The sequence below is a fragment of the Cupressus sempervirens genome, chromosome 10 (assembly GCF_028749045.1).
Source record: "Cupressus sempervirens isolate cs-2001-9-10 chromosome 10, ASM2874904v1, whole genome shotgun sequence".
In the NCBI taxonomy this organism is placed as follows: Eukaryota; Viridiplantae; Streptophyta; class Pinopsida; order Cupressales; family Cupressaceae; genus Cupressus; species Cupressus sempervirens.
This window is the reverse complement of record NC_143127.1, coordinates 458956596-458977387: the sequence shown is the minus strand read 5'-3', so window position 1 is coordinate 458977387 and position 20792 is coordinate 458956596. Positions and strand designations below refer to the sequence as shown.

General features: G+C 34.6%; 1 pseudogene; it reads right to left on the bottom strand.

Moving 5' to 3' along the window:
• LOC149534680 (glycine dehydrogenase (decarboxylating), mitochondrial pseudogene) overlaps window positions 1-13852 on the bottom strand; it is a 58695-nt pseudogene extending 44843 nt beyond the window's left edge.
• Between the last annotated feature and the right edge of the window lie 6940 nt (window positions 13853-20792).

Here is a 20792-nt window from a genome sequence, read left to right as displayed (position 1 = left end):
TTCTCTTATTTGGTTAACATATTGAACAATATTTTCTCCTTCTTTCATATTCATTTCATTATACTTACCTCTTAGACTTTATGCTTCAGCTCTCAATCTATTGTCTCCACCATGTACAAGTATTGGCTTCTCCCACATCTCTTTAGTAGTAGCATAGTCTTTTACATCATCAAACTCTAGATCATTTAGTGTAGAAGAAATCTCAATCATTAAACTATTGTTTTCTTTCTTCTAGTTTACCTCATCAACTATCATAGAAGGGTTAGGAGGGATGTACTAGTTGTCTAGATAGTACAATCTATTGTCTCCAATCCCTAATAGATACAACCTCATCATACTTTTCCATGAAGAGAAGTTCTCCTTATTCAATTTCAATAACTCTCTCTTATACATCTTCAGATCTTTAGCTTAAGTCCTTTTAAAATTTTCCTTCAAGCACTCAGCTTTGATACCAATTGTTAGATAACTAATAGGAGGGTGAATCAGTTATAACTAGTTATCCTACATGCCTTAAAACAATTTTTCACCAACTCAAACGCTTCAATTTTCAAATTCTAAGCTTGGTAACCACATCTAACATCATAATATACATCAAAATAAAATTTTCAATAAACTTTCAACTTAATATATACCAAGTATCAGATTTATACCCATTTGCATCAATAAACAATATACATGAAATAAATTTTCAACATCATAAACATTCACAAATTTGACTCAAGTATTTAATGTCGAAACCTTGTAAAGGGAAAAAACACCTAGGAACTAGCAACCCAAAATTTTCACTCTTTTCAAGTGAGCTCTATTAAGAATCAACCTTGTTAAATGTTACATACACATTATTAATGTGACCTTGTTAGAGTATTTTTTGTCAAAGATCATTCAAACCTTTTTTATTCATTGAAACTTCTAAATAATGGCCTACTCTAAATGACTTAGAAAACACTAAAATAATGTTACCATATAGGATTTCACAAGACTATTAGGTCCACTCAATTAAGATATTTTTCTACTAAAATGAATAGTGAGTAAAAGTGAAATGATTTGTTTGGCTTAGCACTACCTTGCTTGTCTAGATCTCTATGTCACTCAATCTCTCTTTGATCCCTTTTTGGTTGATTCACACACTCCACATGTCAACTTGGCACATTCCTTGATTGATCTTCACAATGCATCTCTAATTAGTTCACCTTCTATTTTTTACCTCTTCTTCAACAATATCAGCATAATCACCAACTTGATTAACACAAATAAACATTATGCTCATCCTTTAAAAAGAAAACTTTGTAATTTTCCTAGAATCTTCCAAGTTTTTCTGCTTAATCACAATCATTAAATCTTCAGCAAGTTCATGTTCATTGAATCAGGACACTAAAGAAATATACATACACCTTGAACTTTGTGCTCCATTTTGAATTATTAAATCTCCTTCATTAGATCTTCTTTAAATTTCTTCAATTGTTGATCTCATAACTAAGTTCATCCTTATTTTTTAAACTTCTTGAACAATCTTTATTTTCATCAAAGATCAGCCTCAAATTAAATATTTTTTAACCTATTCTTGTTAGAAAGTAAAGTCCTCCAAGATAACTAGGGGGGGGAGGGGGTATTGAATTAGTTATCATATCAATATAACTTTTATCAACCTAATTAAACCTTAAACTAATATATAAGTTCCTTGTAAGAGGATGGACCTTGTTAGGAGTCAATGAAACACATTCAATACATATCAATCCCTATAAGGAGATTCCATGCCTGTTAGGACTTGTAGAAGGCAAATGGACCCACTGCCCAAATAGCTTCAGAGGTAAGGGCACTGAACTCACCATCCAATTGGCCTTCGTATTATTCCTTTCAAAATAATAGAAATGCAACTGATCTCAATAACTCAAATTCTTTCTCTGTTCTCTTATTATTCCAATACCACACAAAATAATTCATAGATCTCAATATTAGATCTTCAACTTCACATCACAATGATCCCTTTGACCACTTACTCATATTTACCAACTTCACATATTACTTTCACAAATCTCACTTACATGCATTACACTAGAAGGAAAATAACTTTCCTTTATACCTTGCCTTGAAAATAATTCATTGAGTTAGCCTTGGGGCTTTTCCAATTAATTATAATAGTACCTCATTAAGATAACACAATTCATTTCATCTTTTCATAATCACAAAATATTTCCAGCTCATAGTCTTCACAATTTTTCACATGTGGAACTGCAAAACTCACACACTCACTGACATCATCATCAGCTATCTAATATCACTATGTAACTTTTCTCATTTTTTTCTATCCCTATTAGGATATCCAATCCAAACACTAGAAATTGCTTCTCAGGGACTTTGTCTTTACACTGTCTTCTATAAATCACAAGTAATTCTCACATGTCTTTGACTTCCTACACACACACTTGGCCATGTCATTAGGACATATTGTAGAACATATCCTCAAATGTACTTGACCTCATTATCAATACTTAATCAATACAACCTTGTCAATTTGTACAAAAACAATACTATGTTGACATAAATGATAAATACACTCATGAATGCAACATGTTAATCTCCCAAATATTTCAAAAATGCTTAGGATACTCCCCCAAAGGAATACGATTAGCATTCATGCTAAAAATATCCCCCTTTGGAAATGATGGCAATATAGATGAAAAACTTTTAAGTTTCAATAATACCAAATTCAACTTTTTTGTTGTTGTTGCTCTCATTTTTTCAAATCCTCTTCATCAATAAAATCTAAAGCTCTTAGGAACAATTCTTCAGTAGTGCTTTCTCACACTTACATAGATGGGCATCAATTGTTCACACTTCTCCCCCATTGATAACTCAATGTACTAGAAGATGTTATTCTCATCTCCCTCATTCTTATGTGCTCATCATCTTCCTTTAGTACATCTCTCCCCATTATTACACATCTCCCCCATAGTATCATAAGATGTTTTCATGTGATCATCTCCCCCATTAAAATCAATGAAAAAGGTATCATTATGTCAAAATGCAACTCAATGTCTTCAACCAGCTCAAGTGTCCAAAGACATTGTTTCATAATAACTACCAAGATTCCTTGATGACTCTTCTCTACCATAGATACTCCCCTATATATGAAGTATTAGCATTCAATCTAGATAAACAATAGTGTTATGTGCCACTAGATTGATGCAATCTCTACATCATCTACTCTGATGTAGGCAGGGGCATAACCCTAAACATACCTTGCAAATACTCAAATAAAGGCTTCATAAAAATATATGTAATCTACTCCTTTGTATTAACATACTTTGATATGATATATTTCTCTCTCAGAACATGATATTTAATCGATATATGTTTTGTCTTAGAATTTAATAGAGGGTTCTTAGACATACTCAATGTACTTGTGTTATCATAATATATGATAAAGGGTTCTAAAAATTCTATCATAATATCCTTCTATATATGTTTCATCCACATGATCTGATTACAATTTTTTGATGCTACTACATATTATGCTTCTGCTATACTCAGTGAAATATAATCTTTTTTCTTTCTCAACCAAGAAACCAATCTTTCTCTGAGGAAAAATGCTCCGGCACTTGTACTTTTTTCTATCATTTATACTATCTTCCTAGCCTGCATTAGTATATGCACATAAGGTAAAGTCATTTGATCTATCTTACCACAACCCAAAATCAGATGCAGCCTTTAAATATCTAAATATTCTTTTTACTATTTCATAGTGTGATTCCTTAGAGTCTTCTTGAAATATTTCTACCATACCAACTGCATTTTCTATATTTGGTCTTGTGTGATTTAGATATTGCAAACTTCCAATCATGGATCTATACTTCTTCTCAATTGTAAGTGTAGGTATCTCATATTTGCTAGTTAAGTTGTGACCTATTAGCATAGGTGTACCAAAAAACTTACAACTTTTCAATCCAAACCTCTTCAACAAGTCTTTCAAATACTTAGTCTATGATAGGAAAATACCATCAGTGTTCCACACAATCTGTAAACCTAAGAAATATTTCATCTCACCAATCATGCTCATCTCAAATTTATTATTCATTTTATCAACAAACTTGTCACTCACTTCATCATTAGCTCCAAAAATTATGTCATCCAAAAATGTCATAATAATAAACAATCCATTCTTAATTTACTTCAAAGATAAGTTACTATCTATAGTACATTTAGAAAAATCCCATTTTTTCAAATAATTGTCCAACCTTGCATACCAAGTTCTAGGTGCTTAGTTTAGTCCATACAACACTTTCTTTAACTTGCATACCATATCTCCTCCTTCTGTCAAAGGAAATCCTTCAGAATTTTCAATGTAGACTTCTTCAAGTTCTCCATTTAGAGATGTTGACTTTACATCCATCTGATACACTTTGAACTTCTTATTTGTTGCATAAGCCCAAGAACATCCTTGCTTCTTTAATTCTGATGACAGGTGCAAATATCTTTTCATAGTCTATACCTTCTTGCTATGAATATCCTTTACATACCAATCTTGATTTTTTTTCTCACAACTTCACCTTGTTCATTCATCTTGTTTCTAAAAATCCACTTAGTTCCTATAACATTCTTATCTTTAAGTCTAGGGACCAATTCCCATGTTTCATCCTTCATAATTTGATCTAGTTCTTCCTTCATTTCTTGAATCCAATGATCATCCTTGCATGCTTCATTTTCACTCTTTGGTTCAACTTGAGAAATCAAACATACTTCTTCATGAACTTAGTTTCTTGCCATAACTCTTATGTCTTTTCTTTCAATAATATGATTGGCAAGGTGATTCTTTGTCAAATTTTTGTTTGGTATAGGTATTACTAACTCAATTCTTGTTTCTTCTCTAGATTCAGATATTGGTTCCTCTCTCTATTCCACAACTTGAATTTCATTCTAAAAATTATTGTTAGTCTCATCGAAAGTCTCAATATTTTCTTGGATAGGCTTAGGTTTAGCTTCTTATTCATTAAAATTGTGATCAAGCATTCTTTCTTAACTCCAAACTTCTCATCCACTTTTACATTTGCACTCTCAACAATAGCATTAATTCTCTAATTTAAATGTCTATAAGCTTTTATTTTTAGTGAATAACCAAGGAACATACCTTCATCACTTCTTATATCAAAATTACCAATATCATCATCTCTCTTGATATAACATTTACTTCCAAAAATTCTAAAATACTTCACTAATGGTGCATCTCCAAACCATAGTTCATAAAGTGTTTTATTTGTACCTTTTCTAATATACACAATATTCATTATATATATATATATATATATATATATATATATATATTTATTTATTTATTTATTTATTTATTTATTTATTTATTTATATTTGTATTAATTGCTTCTCTCTAAAATTTCATTGATACATCATTCCCAAACAACATAGCTCTTGTTACTTTTGTTACAGACCTATTTATTATCTTAGCAATTACATTCTACTTAGGAGTGTAAGGAACTGATAGTTGCCTCTTAATCTCATTCACCTCACAAAAAGTGTTAAACTCATTCGAGGTAAATTCTCCACCTCTATTAGATCTTAAATATTTAATCTTCAATATATACTCATTCTCAACTCTATTTAAAAAAATTAAACTTCTTAAATGCTTCAGATTTTGGTTTAAGGAATGCTACACACATCATCCTAATAAAGTCATCAACAATAATCATGAAGTAACTTTCACTGTAGAATCCTCTCATCTTTCTGGGACCACTTAGATTTGTATGAACAATCTCCAATTTCATTGTTGTAGTGATTTTCTATCTAGGAGAAGAGATTTTCTTGTACTTAGCCATAACACATTCCTTGCTCATAACATTAGTAGGCTTCAAAAAAATTTGGTAAATCTCTAACAGTGAATGTACTATTTTCCTTCACAATATTATCAAAACTTATATGAAAAAACCTTTTACACCACAACCATTTTTTATCAACATTAACAACCAAACATGTCATCTTTGTACTGTTCAACTGAAAAAAAATACCTTTAGATCTTGTACTGGTGTCAATCAACTTACCATCTTTGTTGTAGTCCCCTCTCCCTAGTCCACCCTAGAGAACTTATTTAAGATATGTCCTGGGATATTAGGTTCTTATGAATTATGAATATGGTAGGAGGTTGGACAATACTTTACATCTTGTGTTTCAATATACAATTCCTATGATACGTTTCATATGATTTCAAATAAGGATTATAGATTTATATGAATCTCCAACCCCACTAACCCATCTAACACATATATCACTATTGATATGATATTAATGCAATTTTATTTATAGAATTGTATGGTGATTGGTTAGTGATGTAGGTGTTTTTAGGAACATGTACTATAAGTCTCTACATTATCTATTGATTTGGAGATCGAACCATGATCCATATAGCTACCTTGATCCTAGAAGCCCTAGTAGGAGAATCGACTACATGTTTGGGGACTTGGAGATTTTTATTCACATCTGGTTTAATGATGTTTTACTTATACCTTTATTTTAATTTTACCCTCATTGTGTGTGTGTATATATATATATATATATAGGTCTAACAAGGTATATTATAATTATTTAATTAATAATAATTAAATTAGAGTTGCATTTAAACAATGAGCTTTGATTATTATTATTAATTTAAATAATAAACTATGCTCTCTCTTTTTTAAATCAATAAACGACCGAAGCCTTGATTATATTAATTAAGATAAATAACATACAACATAATGTCTCTGTTCAAATGGGCACTGGTAGGAAAGATCGGAGAAGAAAACCTCCAGTCTTGCCTAGGACCATGGTCCTTTATTATTACAACATGAAAGGGGCATACCCCAATGGAATAATTACATAGTTGTTATTGTTACAACATCATGGACATAATCTATGATATCATTATATCTATTGCATCTTATGTCATATAGCAACTTGTTGCTTGAGGACCATACCAACCAATACTGCATGCCCCATCCATTGCTAAGTGCTATATTCACAGATTCCTTACTGATATGATCAACAAAATAGTTAGTAGTAACATATACAATCGCTTCCTGATTAGATAGACAATCAGAAACCTAGGGGAGATCAAATAGATTGTTTCTTCTTTATCCAACCAAAATTTTTCAAAACCATCCCCCTCATTCATTTAAAAAAAATTTTGCCATGTCTTACTTAATAGATTTATAAAGCATACTGTCAACATAAAACAACATTGACATTTATGGAATTCAAACCTTGTATGGCTAAATCAATACATTAAACCATTATTAAATTCAAAACTAGTAAAATTCTAACAATGAAAACTAAGTTGTTCTAATATTCCTTTTAATACATTTAACTCTACTGCCATTCAAGAACAAAATTAAACAAACAACTCTACACTTAAAGAGAACCATATGCTGCTAACAACCTCCATTGAAACTACAAAGACTAAAGTTAAATTTAGTAGGCACAATTTCTAAAAGGCCCATCTGAGCATGCTGAAATTAAAATTAGTATCAGTAGAACATAGTAATACTTAAATGTATACTCTATAATAAATTTCACTAAAAAAATCAATCTGAGTATTACCCATACATACTTAAGAGACTAGCCAGATCTAATACTCTTAAACTCATGAAAATCAATCAATCTGTGAAAACTAAACTAGGTTTACATAGCTAACTAACTTGGGAACAAAGTTCCTTGCTAAGCCACCCATGAATGTTAAGATATTTGAATCAACTAATTTAACTAATCTACTATAATATCAAGTGATGCTCTTAAGTTTTCAATACAAATCCAATCATAAATTCTTGAGTGTCTTCCCATACTTCATTCGGCAAGAAATAGACCACATGAAGACCATAAAATTAACTATGAATAGATGCAAAAACCTTGCCGTACAGCAGTAACTCGAGGATGCCACAAATATTAATAACATCCACTTGTATATTAAGATAAGAGTTATATACACATTTGTACAATCTTCTATATGAAAAAATGCCACTAATTTAACCCTCCTCTTTTTAGAGTACAAGAACATACTATAGAATACTACTATTGAAACAAAATGCCTAATAGGTAGGTAGAAAACTAAAAGAAACTATATAAACTACTAACCAAACTAAAAGATAAAACCTAAGATAATAACAGGATACCATCAAAATTTCCTATCTGAGAAACATCATTAGGCCAGCATTCGACCACCATCATGATACAGAGAAAATAGATTAACCCACCCAAAAACCAAAACTATCTTACTATAGACTAGACACACCTTATTTCTTCCAAAACACCATAGTGACTTCTACAACATCATTAGGGTTTTCTGACTTAAAATAGGAGGGGAAATTCAAAGGTGGACTTCTCCTTGCTGGACTTCTCAATATTGGCTGTATAAAAGTCCAATGCCTCCAGGTTACCAAACCCAACCCCTAGATGGATGTATGCATTAAAAAAACCAAGATAATTGCTAAGCCATTCAATTTTGTTATCCATCCTAATTTTTCTCCGTCTAAGAAGGAAATGAAAGCAAGATTCCATTTTTGGCTATACCTCATTGAAGACTACCCAGTTCCTTACTACCAGTGCAAGCCACCTCAGGATATTTTGCATGATAAGGCTCCTTGGTGGGTGATTCATGTACATTTCAAGAAGGGGCACTCTTAACATTTTGTCTAGGCTCATAACTGCTTCTATCAAGCCATGGCACCAGATGGGATCAAAGATATTCAAACATAATTTCACTATGTCCCATTTGTTTATCCTAGCTCTCACCATACACCCAATGAAGGTCCTGATGGTGTTTTTATTCATCCTCCATGTGAAGTTGTATTTGAAGACACCCTCTCCAATTTCCTTGCTGACTACAATACGCGTCATCTCGTCAACTGGCCTCAACACTCTATTCCATCTTTCTAGTTTGATATTGCCTCAAAAGGCCATGGTGTGGACTTATAAGGTATGGAAGACACATATGAATGTATCCATCTTATGAAATCAACATAAACAATGAGAAAGACTTAGCAAGACCAAAACAAAAGAAACAAAACAAGAACCCTCAAAGCCTCTAGAAACACCTCGATACTTCCTCCTAAGTCTTAATGACTTGATGTCACTCAAATGAAATCATACCACAGACCACCCTATGAAAGAAATTATACCACCCAGAGTAATAAAGAGACCACTCTTGTATTATTAATGATGATGAGTCGATCTGAAAATAAAACATAACCTGCACTATGTAACCGGGATCGAATTAAGAGATCCTAAAATATAAGATAAGAGAATATATCTAAGGTCTTCAAAACTTAAGTTATATCTTCTAGCCTAACTAATCTACCATCGATAGTGACTAATTATGCTTGCTATATAATGCTACACTTCCCTTTGCTGCCTTTATTATTGGATTTATGCATTCCTACTAATTATCCATTATGAAAATTCCATTATTTTAAAAGACCAAAACTAGTGAAAAGAAACTTAAAATAAAAACTATAATTGGAGATGTTTAAACCATATCTCTAAAAACCAAGGAGTTAACACCATTTTCTCCCTCATTTGCTAAATAATCCACCTTCTAATTACCTTCTCAATAAATGTGACATATATGAATCTTTGCAAACTGATCTAGGAGCCCAAGAACTTCTTCTAACTTAGAGTTAAGGATCTAGTTGGGGGTTTCTCATTTCCTTATTGCATTTAAGACAATTTGCGAGTCACCTTCAATGATGATATTTGATGATCCTAACTTTTGACATAGCTGGAAGCCTTTTTCTAATGCTTTGAGTTCTACCAAGTTGTTGGAAGTAGGATGAATAGACATAGCTTTTTTGGCAATCCATTTACCTATATCATCATTATTGATGCAACCAATACCTGCTATCCTTGGGTTGCCTCTAGCTGCCCCATAAAAATTAACTTTTACTCATCCCTTCAGAGGGGGGGACCCTTTGCACCTTTCCCTTACCTCCTTGTTATTCTTAAAATAGACAAGTGGAGGATTAATCAGATTCGGCCAATTCTTCTTCATGTGACCATCCCAAATAGAGAATGAGCCCTCTTCTTTACTGGAATTTCTAAGCTGGGCATTAGCTATTTCAACTATGCTAGCTTCTATTTTTACTATTAACTCTATTGGCTTTAACTCTGAATCACCGAAAATTCTTCTAGTCCTTTCTTTCCAAACTTCCCATACCAAAAGAGAAGGACTAATATTCCAAAGTTTATTGTAAATAGCTTTACATAGGTTGGTGGTCATCTCTTGAGGAGATCAATAAATGATTTTGAAAAAGGTGAAGAGTAGCCTAACATATGCCTGAGCCACTCCCAACATGCTTGGGAAAATGGACTGTTGTATAATAGATTATCTGAGTCCTCGTTGTTCTGCTTACATAACACACATCTAGATGGGCCTTCAAAGCCTAATTTATGAAATTTTTCTGCCATTAGAATTATGTTTTGAAATGCCAACCATAAAAAAAATCCTACCTTTGGCAGGCAAGCAGAGTTCAAGTGGAATTTCCACTTCATCCCATCTTTGTGAATGTAACAATGCTTTGTATCCATTTTTCATGCTATACTTACGGTCATTCAAGGCTGCCCAAATAAGTTTTTCATTTCTCTCAAGCTACTTAACTTTCCTTTCTTGTGTTATCACTGTGTATGACATAATAGCAAGTGGATCCAATTATATACCCTCCAAAGGTTTCCAAATCCATTTGGAGATTCCTTCCAAAATGATCTTTGTCTTGTAGTTACTGACTTTACTTCCCCACAAATTCACTAATTTTTCTTTGAGATCCACGGAGAAGTGATTTGTCTATTGGTGGGTGCCCATCCCAAGAATCCTCCCATAATAGAGCATCATCACCCTTACCAACATCCTAAGTTAAGTACTTGCTGACGAGAGGACGACACTTAATCATGAAGTTCCAACTCTTTGACCCTTTAGGAAGGGTTTGTTAGCGCCCAAAATTGTAGCCCTAATTTTGACCACTGTTGAAAAAATCATGCCCTAAAGTGCCTTTCATGCATATTGGTTAGTTGTCAGTTTGAGGCCTAGATGGTGTTTAAGTGGCTTAACACCTTCCATTTGACATGTGCATGTGATCCACAATGTTATTTTGTCATCTCGAATCATTCTGTAAAGTTCCATTTTGAGCTAGTGTCAAAATTTGCAATTCTGCCTAAGTGTCAAATACTGACCAGAGGCCCAGTTTGCATTTGAATATCTTTTACCCAGGAATGTGTCATGACTAGCCACTTTGGAAGTGTTTATTTTCCATAACAAAGAATCTATCTTTCAGTTTTCAAGTCATTTTGAATTTGTTTGACTAGGTTTCGAACCCCTCAAAGTTGGTCATTTACTATTTTGTACATTTGTGTAATTGTTCACAATTTTGGGAAGCCCTGTTCGACCAATGATATCTTTGACCCAGTTCATCCAAATGAGGAAATTATTTTTGTATTGTGTTCTAGGGGTCAAACACTTCATATGTTCCAATTTTGAGATCATGACGAATCCATTTGATCAGTTTGCTAACATGATCAAAAACCTAGTTTACATTGTTTTGTTATGACTAAGGTATCCAGGTTGATTCGTACCCCTGTTCGGCACATTATAACTTTGAACCAATAGTTGGTAATCCTAAACTGATTGTACCATTGCACTGTGTCTTGAAATTCCTTCAAGTATGCCAATTCTCAAGTCATGACGAATCCATATGCATACTTTCTTATGTCTGTCCATTTACCAAAAACTACTTTTTGACATATTTGCTAGTTTAAAATTTTCAAGTGCCTGTTTTCGAAAATTCACCAAATGCGTCCTGTGATTCGTCATGAGCCCAAACTATAGAATTATATTCTCTTCATGGAAAAGAACTTATACCCTAGTTTTCAGAACCCCAAGTGATCAATAACTCAGTTTATAATGTCGAACTCCAGCCCAGTTTATGTTTTTTAACATTTTTTGCTTGCAGGGTAATTGAAGTATGGGTGTTCGACAATTAAAATCTTTTGATCGAGAATTCCTCATGGGTTGAAAATTTGCAGTATGGTAGAGCATGTAGGATTCAACACTCATGCCAATTTTCATGGCCTGGTTACTTAATTGAATTAGTTTTTAAGGCCAACTAGCGAGCCTCCAAACACAGATTCATAATTTGCAGATTTGATTAAAAGTGAGTTTCAGATAATGAATTGATGATTGAATTTGAATCCTGTCAGTTAGAGATGTCCAATGGGGTCAAGGTACAAATATGAGGATGCCAGTTGTTTGAAAGGCAAAAAAATTTTAGCCAGACCCACTTTGGGGTCCGACTAATTTCTCCAAGCATGGGTGTTTATGAATATTAAAAGAATATTATCATAATTCAAATTATGATAATGTATGATCAAAGTTCTCTAATGCAATGAAAGAGTTTCCACTTGATGAAAACGTGAAGACTAATAAAAAATGAATTTTATATTATGTGAGCATTCTCTACCTCAAATATTGCAATGTTAGAAAACATCGCCAGTAGAAGAAGAGCTACTTTGGAGTTTGTTCTGGGCAGAGGCAAAGCTGCATCAAATGATAAATCATGATATGTAAGAAGCCACTACATAAACACAGAACAAAGGCGCATGAGGAGATGTTTTACATATGCAAGAATGTTTTATACAAAAAAAAACAAATTGCATACAGGCAACATAAGTGGTGATGTTAATATATAATTACAACTAAAGAGCAATATGATGTAGCTTCCATTTCCATTTAAGTATGATGGTATTTATAGGTTTATCAAAGAAATTAAGTTAATAATTCTTCATTGAACAGTGATGGCTGCAGTTAATTTTTTGCAAACATTAAAAAGAAAGCCCACGCTAAGCAAACAAAAGTAGCTCATGCATCAATGCAAATGAGAAGGCAGTGGGTAGAAGAACAGAGCATATCAATTTTTTTTTTTAAAAGGTCATGCCTTTCAATAGGAATTCTACACATGTGAAAAGAGGAAGCCATCCACAAAGAAGAAGTTGTAGCTTGTAGCCTATAGATGGAGGTGTCCACTTCTTAGCAACATGTACCATCACATTACCTTCCTAAGCATCTTGGACTTGATCCTGAATGAATGCAGCAAATGAAGATATTATTTTGTCAAAAGACAAAGAAGCTGAAAACATTTCAATGCCAAGGAAATCAAGCTAAGTCATCTTGGGCCTTCTGACATTCTTCTAAAAACTCTAAGAATTAGAAAGGCAAATAGAAAAACTCTCATGCAACCTAAAAGGGAGCCCACAATTCTGAACAGGGGAGCTTGGAAAGTTTTAATAAAAGAAGAAGCTAATTGTAAGTAGCAGCCATAAGCATGTTTAAGAGAGAGATGCTTCAGCAAATAAGACGGCTCCATACTGAGTTCAAGCATGCCCAGCAACAAATCAACTCCACAGCATATAAAGTAGATTCACACAATAGGTGAAGCTAATAATCCCACATTGCATGTGGGAGAGGTTTTAAATGCTTTAAATATGATTCCAAGCGCTAAGCATTGTAAGTCAAGCACATGGCTTTTGTGAAAGCCAAGTCCATGCATGGGCCCATGGTCAGCCGGATGAACAGTTGAGGATGATGTCAATGTGATATAAAACAAATTTTAATCAAAATAGCTCATACGCTAATGTGGCGCCTAAATTGAAAATCACAGGAGATGCCGCCATGTGGTAGATCGAACAGCGCCCGCTTCCCCGCATTATCAAGATGCGAGGAGGATAGAAAATGTGGGAAAGTGGGTTGTTGACACATGGCGATGTGAGCTCCGGGTGCAGTGACGTGGCGGGGACATGCAGGTTCAAGCAGGCGCACAAGATCGCGCCACATGGCAGATCCAGTGGTATTCGCAATTTCGCATTATGAAGATGCAGGGTGGTTAAATAATGCGAGAATGCGGGAAGGTGACACATGGCACTGGGTCTCGGGAGTGATGAGGTGGAAAATCAGTCAATCAATCAGGGGTCGCCACGTGGCAGCCCGGGTGGCGTCCAGTGGGCCTAGAATAAAAAAAAAATTAGAGTTAAAAAATAATAATTTTAATTATTATTTTTAGGAAAATGGGTATGCTACGTGCAGTTGCTTTTTTAAAAAAATTTCAAAAGGGGATTTTCTTTCTAAAGTTTTGATTTTAAAAAATTTTAATTTTTTCAAAAATTAAAATTTTAATGAGTTGCAGACCTGATTTTTATAGCAGATGAGTCATTTTCTAAATGAGATTCAGGGGGTTTCCTGAAGGCCAGATAGGCAATGTGATATATCATCGAAATTGGGAGAAGACAAACTTTTTGATTTCGAAGTCAATTTTTGCACAGGTAGTAGTTGGTGCTGCAGTAGCAGAGCGGGAAATAAAATAAGAAATGTTTTATGTTTTCAATATTTAAATTTAATGTTTTTAATAAACGTCCTACATGTGGTGGCATACCTAGAGTAGCAATTCGATGAGCTCTCCAGATATAGCCACCTAGGACCAGGTATAGGTTTTTTTTAATTAGAATAGTTTTAATTCGTAGATAATGATTGTCAGATTCCAATAATAGGTAGTAGGCAGTTTCAGATTCTTATCCTTTTCTTGGATAGAAGACGAAAAAAATGTGGATATTTAAAATGTGGCCTACTGCATGATTGTCAGATTCCAATAATAGGTAGTAGGCAGTTTGGGATTCTTATCCTTTTCTTGGATAGAAGACAAAAAAATGTTTCTCATCCTTTTATTAGAAAAGGAGAGTCAGTTTTAAATAAGCCGGTTGGCTATGTAAGAGAGGCATTCGAATTTGGGTAATAGAGAAAGTTTTAGTTTTTGCCTTAGAAAGGATATAGATAATCGACTATGGAGTTTGGCAGCAATTTGATCTTGGTCTCTCTTGTAAAAGTGCAAATATATTTTCTTTGAGGACATTCCAGGTTAAAGATCTTGGTGTGCGGGTGAAGATAAACTATGGAGATTTATATATTCTGATTAATCCAATCTTGAGTTCGGTTCGAGTTCGATCCCGGTTGATTGATGTCGTGCCCCTTAAAGTAACTCAGTTGAGTGAGTATTCCTCCTGAGCTTTCCAAGGTGTGGCTTTGCATCATTTTTGGTATCAGAGCTTGAGAGTTGCAGGTTGTGAAGTTATATGTTGAACGCCCCTGATCAAGATTCTTCAGTAGGTTCAAGCAAGATGGTGACCAATGCAGAGTTAGCGAAGTAGGTCGAGGAGCAAGAAGAACTTCTCCAAAACGAGAATAGAGAGTTGAAGGGGATAGTGGTAGAACTAGCCAGTAAGTTGGAATATATGTAGAGTGTAGTTGAGAAGAAAGAAATGAAAGAAGAAATGGAAGAAGAGGAAGATGTACCTGACAGTGAAGAAGATAGAATAGCTAAGAACGAGAGGCCATTTTTTAAAGCTTTAAAGGCTTTGGGAGGAAAACCCGTTGATTTACCTATGTTTACAGGAAAGATGGACGCTGAATTAGTGTTGGAATGGATTGAAGCCTTAGAGAATCATTTTGAATGTGAGAAAGTTTTAGAATCGCAGCAAGTTAAATTGGCCAAATCCAGAATGAAGGGAGCAGCCCTTACATGGTGGAATTTCATGCAAGAAGAAAGGGTAAATGAAGATAAGAGGAAGATCTGTTCGTGGAAGAAGATGGTGTCAATGATAAGAGAGACGTATCTCCCTGAAGACTATGAGGTACAGTTGCATCAGAAGAGGCAGAATCTCAGACAAAGGGATATGGATGTCTGTACTTATACAGAAGAGTTTCAGAAGTTAAGTCTAAGGTCAAAATTTGCAGAACCTGAGAGTATCAAGGTAGCAAGATACCTAAATGGTTTGAGGATGAACATACAAGAAGAGTTGCAGTTGCTAAGTCCTAACATAGTAGCTAAATGCTATCAGCTGGCTTTGAAGGTGGAAGAGAAAATTAGAAGGAGACAAGAAAATAATAACAGAGGCAGAGGAAGACAACCATTCAGAGGAAGAGGTACATTTGCAGGAAGGAGTCCAAATTTTTAGCCACAAACGGAGATGCATAATGAAGTTAATAAGTTTGATAATTTCAGAGGAAGTTTCAGAGGTAGAAGGCCAAATTTCAGAGGAAGATCACCAGGAAGAACGAATGGACCAATAAGATGTTACAACTGTAATCAGGAAGGTCATATGGCACACAAATGTCCAGCAAAAGCAAGCTCTAGTACTCATGGCGAAAGAAGAATACATCTGGCACAAGAAGCGGATTTACAAGAAGATTCAGACAACCATGGTTATTTGGAAAAAGGGGAAGCACTTATGATGAGAAGAACACTGTTGAAAAGGCATGTCAGAGAAGAACCACCACAAAGGAAGTCCATTTTCAGAACTACCTGTAAATCTGGAGGAAAAGTTTGCAAGGTACTAGTAGATTCTGGTTCTACAAAAAAATTTGTGTCTCTAGAAATGGTGGAAAAGTTGAAGCTACCAAGAATACAACACCCATATCCTTACAGAATATCTTGGTTAAATAAAGGGCAGCATACTATAGTAGAAGAGAAAGCTTGGGTGGAATTTCAAATTGGAGCCTGTAAGGACAGATTATTGTTTGATATTGTTAACATGGATGCATGCCATTTACTTTTCGGCAGACCCTGGCAATATGATCTCAAGGCACATCATGATGGAGTGAAGAATACATATACCATTACAAAGAATGGAAAGGTCATTGAACTGATACCTTTAGTTGAGCCAAGTCAAGAAGAAACAAAAGCCGCAGAAGCCAAAGTTATGGTGATGGGTAAGAAAGAATTATTGAAAGAAGTGAAAGAAAAGAAGAGCCCACTCTTTGCACTAATTCCTATACTCAAGGACAAATTGCAGAATGATGCTAAAAATCAGACTGAGGAAGAAAATTCAGAGATGGAGTCTTCAAACTTGAAGGTGGAAGTGATAGAAAAGAACAAGGAAAAGGTACCTGACGAAGTGGAACCAATTCTAGACAAGTACAAAGAAATTATAGTTGATGGAATACCAAAAAGTCTCCCACCAGTGCGAGAAATCAGTCATTGCATTGATCTCATACCAGGATCAACATTACCCAACAAGGCGGCATATAAACTAACACCACAACAAAATGAAGAAATGGCAAGACAAATTGGAGAGTTGCTAGAGGCTGGTTTGATTGGTAAAAGTCTGAGCCCATGCGTCATACCTGCAGTCCTAGCACCAAAGAAAGAAGGAACATGGAGATTATGCACAGATTCAAGAGCACTAAACAAGATCACTATAAGGTACAGATTTCCAATGCCTAGAATAGAAGATTTATTAGATTGTTTAGGAAAAGCAAGATATTTTTCAAAGATTGATTTCAAAAGCGGATATCATCAGATAAGAATTAGGCCAGCAGATGAATGGAAAATAGCATTTAAGACAAATGAGGGATTGTATGAATGGAAGGTAATGCCATTTGGATTGTCTAATGCTCCTAGTACATTTATGAGGCTTATGAATGAAGTTTTGAAGGATTTTATAGGGAAGTTTGTGATAGTATATCTAGATGACATTTTGGTTTTCAGTGAAACAAAAGAGGAGCATCTGAAACACATAGATTTGGTGTTGAGAAGGTTACAAGAGGAAAAGCTAATGATCAATATTGAGAAGTGTAGTTTTATGCGAGAGGAACTGACATACCTTGGCTTTGTGATCTCAAAGGGAACACTCAAGATGGATCAAGATAAGGTAAGTGCAATTCTTTCTTGGCCAACTCCCAGAACTATTGCAGCAGTTAGAATTTTTCATGGTTTAGCCACTTTCTACAGAAATTTTATCAAAAATTTTAGCTTGATTTGTGCACCTATTTTGAACACCATAAAAGGAGGCCAAAAGTGTAAATTTGTTTGGATAGAAGAAGCCAATAAAGCCTTTGAACTTCTTAAGCAAAAAGTGGCCCGACAACCAGTCCTGGCATTTCCTGATTTCAATAAAGTCTTTCAGAGAGAATGTGATGCAAGCAACATAGCCATAGGAGGTGTTCTTAGTCAAGAGGACAGACCAGTAGCCTTTTTCAGCGAGAAGCTCAATGAAGCCAAACAGAGATATTCATCATACGATTTGGAAATGTATGCACTTGTTCAATCCCTGAAGAAATGGAGACGCTATTTGCTACCCAGGGAATTCATTGTATACACAGATAACCAGGCACTTAGTTTCATAAACAGTCAAGAGAAATTGAATCATAGGCACATGAGATGGGTGGAGACATTGCAAGCATTCACATTTTCTATCAAGCACAAGAAGGGAGTAAAAAATAAGGTTGTTGATGCATTAAGCAGAAGAACTTTGACTACGTCACAAATTCAGTTGGAACTACAGGCATTTCAAATTTGAAAGGTATGTATGTTGATGATGTTGATTTCAAAGACATTTATCAAGCATGTATTAATCTGGATGAAAGGTACAATAGGGAATATTCTAATTTTCTGGTTCAAGAAGGATTATTGTTCAAAGGAGGACAACTTTGCATCCCAAAGTGTTCAATGAGAGATAATATCATACAGGAGAAACATAGTGGGGCATTATCTGGTCATTTTGGACTGGATAAGACTTTAGAGCTGGTTCATAGACACTATTTTTGGCCAAAGTTACAAAAGGATGTGCAGAAGTTTGTGGAAGAATGCACCATTTGTCAGAAAGGTAAAGGTAAAAGTACCAATGCAGGATTGTATCAGCCCTTACCTATTCCTTCATGACCATGGGAAAGTATTAGTATGGATTTTGTTATGGGATTACCAAGAACTTAGAAGGGGTATGATAGCATTTTTGTTGTTGTGGATTGATTCAATAAAATGTCACATTTCTTACCATGTAAATCCACCAAAGATGCATCATACATTGCAAATTTATTTTTCAAGGAGATAGTGCGAATTCATGGACTACCACTAAATATTGTTTCAGACAGAGATGGCAGATTTGTGGGTCATTTTTGGAGGACTCTTTGGAAGAAAATAGGCACAAATTTATCATTTTCATCTGCATATCATCCACAGACCGATGGTCAAACAGAAGTTGTCAATAGATCTTTGGGAAATCTATTAAGATGCCTTACAAAACAACATGGAGAAAACTGGGATTCCATACTTGCTCAAGCTGAATTCTCATACAATGATACAGTGAATAGAAGTACAGGGAAATCTCCATTTCAGATTATGTATGGTACACATCCAAGAGGAATTCTCAAGCTGAGGGAACTTCCAAATACTTTTCCAAGTTGTTCACATGCTGAAGAATTTGCTGAAGCTATTAAAGAGGTCCAACATCAAGTCAAGTTGCAGCTACAGAATTCAAATCAAAAGTACAAAGAAGTTGTTGATCAGAAAAGAAAAGAAGTACAATTCAAAGTTGGTCATTTAGTATGGGCGTATCTGAAGAAAGAGAGGTTACCTCAAAGGAAGAATACAAAGTTACTACCTAAGAAAGTTGGCCCTTGTCAAATTCTGGAAAAATATGGACATAATGCTTACAAAATTCAGTTACCTACAGACATCGGTATTTCACCCATATTCAATGTTTGTGATCTCACACAATACAAAGGTTCTGAAACACAAGCCGTACATGAAGATTCAGTAATAGAAGATCTGCAACAACTACCTAAACCAGCACCACCTCAGTTGGAGAAAATCCTAGATACAAAAATAAAGAAAACTCGCAGACAACAATACACTCAGTATCTAGTCAAATGGAAGAACAAACCAGTGACAGAGGCTATTTGGATGGATGAGCAACAAATTAGCAAACATGGTTCATCAGTATACGATCTCATCTCAAGTGGACTTGAGATTCTTTCTACAGGGGAGTATGCTGCAGTAGCAGAGCGGGAAATAAAATAAGAAATGTTTTATGTTTTCAATATTTAAATTTAATGTTTTCAATAAACGTCCTACATGTGGTGGCATACCTAGAGTAGCAGTTCGATGACCTCTCTAGATATAGCCACCTAGGACTAGGTATAGGTTTTTTTAAATTAGAATAGTTTTAATTCGTAGATAATGATTGTCATATTCCAATAATAGGTAGTAGGCAGTTTCAGATTCTTATCCTTTTCTTGGATAGAAGACGAAAAAAATGTGGATATTTAAAATGTGGCCTACTGCATGATTGTCAGATTCCAATAATAGGTAGTAGGCAGTTTGGGATTCTTATCCTTTTCTTGGATAGAAGACAAAAAAATGTTTCTCATCCTTTTATTAGAAAAGGAGAGTCAGTTTTAAATAAGCCGATTGGCTATGTAAGAGAGGCATTCGAATTTGGGTAATAGAGAAAGTTTCAATTTTTGCCTTAGAAAGGATATAGATAATCGACTATGGAGTTTGGCAGCAATTCGATCTTGGTCTCTCTTGTAAAAGTGCAAATATATTTTCTTTGAGGACATTCCAGGTTAAAGATCTTGGTGTGCGGGTGAAGATAAACTATGGAGATTTATATATTCTGATTAATCCAATCTTGAGTTTGGTTCGAGTTCGATCCCGGATGATTGATGTCGTGCCCCTTGAAGTAACTTAATTGAGTGAGTATTCCTCCTGAGCTTTCCAAGGTGTGGCTCTGCATCAGCTGGTTCAAGCTACAGGAGGTTTTCTTTCAGAATTCCAGATTGCAACCAAATTCAAGTGTCAATATTCAATTTTGATTTCTGGCATGGTAATGAGCTAAACATGGATAAAACATAGTAAAAATGTAGTTGGGGATTTTTCAATTCAATTGAATCTCAATTTCATCAGCATTTCATTCAGTTCAGATTTTGGTAAGCAAAAGGATTT